The sequence below is a fragment of the Callospermophilus lateralis genome, chromosome 6 (genome assembly GCF_048772815.1).
Source record: "Callospermophilus lateralis isolate mCalLat2 chromosome 6, mCalLat2.hap1, whole genome shotgun sequence".
NCBI lineage: Eukaryota > Metazoa > Chordata > Mammalia > Rodentia > Sciuridae > Callospermophilus > Callospermophilus lateralis.
This window is the reverse complement of record NC_135310.1, coordinates 98,392,311-98,398,845: the sequence shown is the minus strand read 5'-3', so window position 1 is coordinate 98,398,845 and position 6,535 is coordinate 98,392,311. Positions and strand designations below refer to the sequence as shown.

General features: G+C 40.9%; 1 pseudogene; it reads left to right on the top strand.

Annotated features, from left to right (window-relative positions):
- The first annotated feature begins 441 nt into the window (after positions 1–441).
- LOC143401942 (RWD domain-containing protein 1 pseudogene) lies at positions 442–1,209 on the top strand (annotated as a pseudogene).
- The last annotated feature ends 5,326 nt before the right edge of the window (positions 1,210–6,535 follow it).

Below are 6,535 nucleotides of genomic sequence, written 5' to 3'. Positions count from 1 at the left end.
GATGGTAGAATGAGATGGACATCATTATCCTAAGTACATGTATGAAGACACAAGTGGTGTGACTCTACTTTGTGTACAATCAGAGACATGAAAAATTGTGCTCTATATGTGTACTATGAATTGAAATGCATTCTACAGTCATGTATAACAAATTAAAATAAATAAATTTTAAAAATAAAAAAGCTTTGTTAATATGAAAAATTACATTAATTGGCTTCTATCTGTTATAGTTTTTATTAAGATTTTATTAAATCTTTAAAAAATAAGGAGGATTAATATCTTTCCTGAAATGCATTCTCCAATTTATTTTTAGCTCTGCACATCTATCTTTGCCTCATTTATTTACTCTTGGGCACTTTCAGGGGAGGTGACCTACATACATGTTTTAAAACATGTGAGGCATGGTCTTGACTGTAGCACTGCCTGGTCTCGAGGAAGTCCATGGGCTGCAGCCAGAGTCACAGTGGCAGATCACTGAGGAGCAGTCCAACAAGTCTATCACAATCAGAAAACCCACCCAGCTTCACCATTACAGTGATATATCAGTGATCCTGGAGAAAACGGCAAAACTGTCCAGAACACCTTCAAGTTTACATACAATGGAAAATACCCAGATGAAGTTCCCCTTTATGAAATATTCTCCCAGGAGAATCTGGAAGATAATGATGTCTCAGACGTCTTAAAATTGTTAACATTAGAGACTGAAGAAAATCTTGGTATAGTGATAATCTTTAGTCCAGTGGCAGCTGTGTAAAAGGAATTAAATGCAGCAGTAGATCAGATATAGACTAGAAGGGAGGAAGAAAAGAAACCAACTGAAAAAGAAGCAGAAAATCGATGATTCCATGGCAATCCTGTCACAGTGGAGAATTTCTCAAGTTGGACGGCCAAGTTTGATGCAGAACTCTTGGAAATTCAAAGGAAATGGGTGAAAGAACAAGTAGAAAAAAATAAGAGGGAAACGATTATTTGAAATAGATCATAATTTTATCACCCCTCTTAGCCAGTTCTAGAAAGATGCTTGCTGGAGATAAGGTGGGCGTGAATGAGTCTTTGTTACAGAAAGTGGATGACTTGGAGCTGGTGGGTGAGGAGGCTGATCCTGGCTATGATCCTCTGCCCCAGGGCATGGCCCCACAGGCTGAGCAACTTCCCCGATCTCAGAGGCTTGCCTGCTACAGTACTGTGACCATAGTGAGCTGGTTTTGATTTTCCTAAGACAAAATAATATATTTTTTTCAGAATATTCTTCTGATAGCTTTCATCATCGAACTTAAAAACTGAACTTAGAGTTAAAAAAAAAAAAACACACAAACGCATATTTTTGACACTCCTTCCATCAGGGAAGAGCACACATCCCCTTTCCTTGAATCTGGATTGACATTTGTGACTTGGTTGTAACCAATGGAATGCAGCAGAAGTAGTGCTGTGTGGCTCTGGAGGCCAGGTCAGAAAAGGTCAGGTCTCACCATGAATATTTTCTTTTAAAATCTTGATGTGAAATTATCTTTTAGTATTTCAGCTTCTACTGTGGAGCCAGGCATTAATCTCTATGAAAATATTTAAAATAATTTTTTGAAAAAGTATCTCTTATAGTTTTTGAGACTGGAGAACGCTTTGACATGGTGAGGTGTCGGAGGGAGGAGGGAGTGGTAACAAACCTTGTGAAGAAAATAGTTTTATTCTAAGTATACATATGGGAATACTAAGGCCTACAGGAGTAATTTTCTTGCCCATTTAACACGTTGGGCTGAAATTCAACTCCTTAAACCACATCTGGCTCCAATATTCTTGTTTCTTCTGCATTGTGCTTCTGAGAAGCAGCAGGGTACCCCACCAAGAAGTCTAGGATTAATATGGAGGATGGGTAATTCATTTAAATCTTAAAACCTGCATGATCACTTCGTTATTGTTTGGGCCTGGGATGTCCCCAAAGTCTCATGTGTTGAAGATTAAGGCATCCCTGATGCAGCAATGCTCAGAGGTGGAGCTTTTGGGAAGTGACTGGATCATAAGGATTCTGACTTCATCGGTGGACGGATGAGTTCGTAGCCCAGTGGACTACTGGGAAGTAATGGAGATTGTAGAAGGTGGGACTCAGTTGAAGGGAATGGGCCCTTGGGGACTAGGTCTTGTCCTCAGCTCTCTCCTTTGTTTCTCCCTGTCTCTCTCTGCTTCCCAACTGCCCTTGAAGTGAGAAGCTCTTTGCTTTTTTTACACACTTATTTCATGATCTGCCTCACCACAAACCCCAAAAGTAATGGGGTCAGCTGACCATGGATTGAAACCTCTGAAACTATGAACCAAAACAAATCTTTCCTCCTTTAAATTGTTTTTCTCAGATATTTTGTCACAGTGATGAAATGCTAATTAACACATGTATTTTAGAATATAACAAATAATTTATCATCTTTTAAAAAAGCTAATTAGGAGGATTCCAAGAAATATCATTTTGGTAGCTGATTATTTTAACTCTGAAATTATCAAGTTACATATTCTACTTTGGGAGAACTTTTCAAAATTTATTGTGCTGTGTCCTATTACTTCTGACCCAAGGAACAAGGAAGTGCTTTCTGTTATAATTTGCAAGTCACTGATGCTTGCAATTCTATGAATTAAAAATACTCATTTTTGGAGTATGCCAAGTATGCACTTAGTGCTCTCGGCTCATTTATACCAGAGCAGCATTCCTGCAAGGGAGGTCACTACATCCTCTTCTAGGGAGCCACCTGCACCTTAGCGAGGTCAAGCCATTTGCCTGTCTTTTCACAGGCAGAGCAAGGATTCAACTATGGGTATGTTTGACTCCACAGACTGTGCTCTTCACCCCTAATTTTGTTTAAGGGAAGGATTTCTTCAACTGGAGCGCTCCTTTGCAACTCAGAGGGGTGGGACTGTCAGTTGTAGATGTGGACAATACCTGATGGTGTGCAAGGATGGCCTAATTCTGCATTCCAAAGTGATTGAAAATGGGACCATTCTATACAAGTGGGATTTCTAATCTCCCTGGATAGGATTTATAATTGCCTCTGAGTGGAATTCTCAGCTCCTCCCTGATTGGCTAGTTGTCTGCAGCGAGGTATCATACCTGTGTGTGCATCTGCTCAGCCATCTGCGGTGCAAAATCTTGTCAATCATGCTGACCTCAGGGAAACCATGAGATTTTAGTTCTGGAAAATTGCTGTCCTATAGAAGGATAAAGCAGGATGCCTAGCGGTAAAGCTATTTTAACATCATCTCTGACTTTAGAAGAATTCCTGGATATATGGATTGTAGACTTAGGATTTTAAAGTACATGGATATCGCCCAGTTTATGAAGATAGTTCATTTTATGCCTACAGGATTACTAGTCCATAAGTTCCCTTCCTAGCACAGACTGTATTATCAAGTCTGACAGTGACAGTGTCTCAGACCAAATGAAACCCAGGTGTCATGGAGACATAATAAGTTGTTCAAATCCACTGTTTGGTGGCTCTGTTAAGTTCTCTGTTTTGGGTAGTTTTGGAAGGAATGGTGAGTGGTAAATAGGGCCTCATGAGCCTATTCCTGCTGGCAATTCAGCAGTTTCTTAGAAAGACCCACCGGTTCTGTTATGTGGCAAGACTACAACTTAATGATTGATTTTTTCAAAAATCCTGAAATTTACACATACCTTCAGGTTATACCACCTTCACTGTTGCCAAGCGAATGTGCTTTGAATAGCTTTCCTTCCCTTGTGCATCTCATCTTCACAGACTGACTTTTCAGACAGACTTCAGCATCTACCACACATCACCTTTGCACAAAGGTCCAGGTTTTTTTTTTTTTTTTTTTTTTTAAGAGAGGATCGAACCCGGGCGAGCGCACTACCGTTTGAGCCACATCCCCAGCCCAGGGCAGTTTTGACCTAAGGGTGGAGTCAAGTGGAGTCAGGATACCTGGGGCTACTTCTCACTCCAGATTTGAAGTTTGGGCCCACGTGAATGCATTTTTATTATTTCCAGCTTCCTTTGTTGACAGAATTCACAGATTGTGGTTCTATAAATAGTAATTACTTTTGGTGGCACGATGTGACCTTCCTCCTCAAACCTGGCCCTTTTCCCAGTCTCAATGAATGGGGCTGTCATCTACCCCGGGGCTTATGCCAGCATCCTGGAAGCTGTCTTGAGACTTTTCATTGTCCCTGTTTATATCAAATTCCTCATCAAGTCTTTTGTTTAGCTCAGGAATAGCACCTTAAAGAGCTTCCCGGTACCCTCTTGGTGCTACCTGCAAATAATATTCTCCACATTATAGCTGGAATTATATTCTCAAAAGTCATGTATTCGTGTATTCATCTCACAAACATTTTTAGTTCCTACTGTGTATAGAGGACATAGTGGAGATCAGGATAAATAAAATTCTTTCCTCATACCTCCCCTCCTCATGTTAAAACATTTTGGTAGATTTCTAACTGTTCTTAGCTTTAAGATTGAAAATCTTTCCTATGGCTTTCATAATTGGGTCCTTGTCCATCCTTATAGCTTCACTTTCTATCAACATTTACTTGACTCTAACCACCTCAGCTTTGTTTCTCTTCCTTAGTTATGCCCGATGGCCTGCCTCAGGGCCTTTGCATGTGCTGCAGTGTTGGCTCAGAATGCTTTCAGAGCCTGCCACCCCTCATCATTCCTCAGATATCAGTTCAAACATGCCTACCTCAGGGAAGCCTTCCCAGTGCCAGCAGATTAAACTACATCCTTGAATTCTAATTTCTCATAGAACTATGAAAATTTCTTTTTTGTGGCAGTAATCACAGTTATTCTTAGGATTAATTGATTACTATTTAGCCTCCACTAGTCCTTTGGAATATGGGCTTTTAATTACTACTTGCATCCCCAGAGGCCAGCATAATTAATGGGTAATAAATTCCCCCAAATTATATATTTTAAATAAGCAATTGAACAAATGGGCAGACAGGATCTTATAGCGTGGGCCTTCTCTAGTTTAACCAGACCTTGGATTGGCCACAGACACGGATGGTGCTGAGAGCACAGGCTTTTGCATTACTGAGAAGCAACTCCATGTCCTCCTGTTATCCACCAGTTATTAACCTGCTGCAGGCCTCTGTTTGGCACCAATGTCATAAGGTTGTCAGAATGATTAATAATGACAAAAACCACTGGGCATGCCGTAAGCACTCAGTGACTGATAGTCATAATAATAACAATAAAACCTCTTCATTCAACATGGTCTCTGCACTCACAAATAATAGTACTTGGTCTTTCCTGCTATCAGTGAGTTATATGAAAATGAAGCGTTCTTTGGGAAAAAGGGCTTCAGGAATTCTGTGTCATTGTTCCTAATATTTTGGGCCTACTTCCATTGAGGGCTGCTAGGACAGAGACTGTTGTTGTCTCCAATATCCTTTCTCTCCTGTTGTGATATAGAATTCTGAAGGGCACACAGCTGCTCAGAAAAAGGTCTACACTAATATTTATTGCACCTACATGTGTCCATTTGACTAATTCTGGCTGATGGAATCATGTTTATGGCAGCTTTGGGAAAGTTCTCCAGACTGACACATATCTCTTGCCCTTTTTTATTATTTTTCTTTTCCTTCTATCTTGTAGGTGAATGATGTCTGGACCTGGTGGTAACAGCCGTGGGAACAGAACTCATGCAAAGCAGAGCAGGACTGTAGAGCCTGGATTCCTAAGGCCTTCTTAGTTAGAAACCTGCTCTGTAGAGCAGAGCCACCACACAAACTGGATTGTTTTCCTTACAGCTTCAGCATTAGAGAGAAAGAAATTGTCTTGTTCAAGGAATTGTTTCAAGAAGCTTTATTCATGGCCAGAGCTTGGTACTATCCAAGACATGAGAGGAACAAAAGCCTTCTTGACTTCCTCCCAAGTCTTGTGAAGTAGTGATAATGCTGTTGATTTTTTTCTTTTTTTTTTTATATTCATGAGCAAATGCCAATGACAGGCCACCCAAGAACACACAGGTCACATGTTTTTTTCTCCTTCAGGTCTAAGTCCTGGTCTGCATGCTGGTCAAAATTCATGTCTGTGGAGACCAGAAGAATCTTCCTATATTTTCCCACACCCAGATCTGTGTCAGTGTGTTACTCAGCCTATTAATCGAGCATCAGACATTAGTTTACCATGCAGTGTGGAACAGGTGCTATTTGAAGTTCTTGGCATAGATAAATGCCATGGTTTAGATATGAGTTGTCCCTCCAAAAGCTCATGTATGACACAATGCAAGAAGGTTCAGAGGGAAATGATAGGGTTATGAGAACCTTCACCTAATCCCCTGGTAGGAATTAATTGAGTAGAATTGTAGGCAAGTAGGGTGTGTCTGGAGAAGGTGGGTCATTGGGGAGGGTACCTTTGGGGTTCATATTGTATCTTTGGAGAGGGGAGCTCTGTTTCTGCTTCCTGGTGCAGTGTCCTGAGCTGTTGAGAGCCACAGCCAAAGGGGCCCCAGCAAACTTTCAGACTGTCAGCTGATGATTGGCTCACAGCGGCCCCAGCAACATCTAGCTGATTGGCTCCTCTGTGGAGATGCTCAT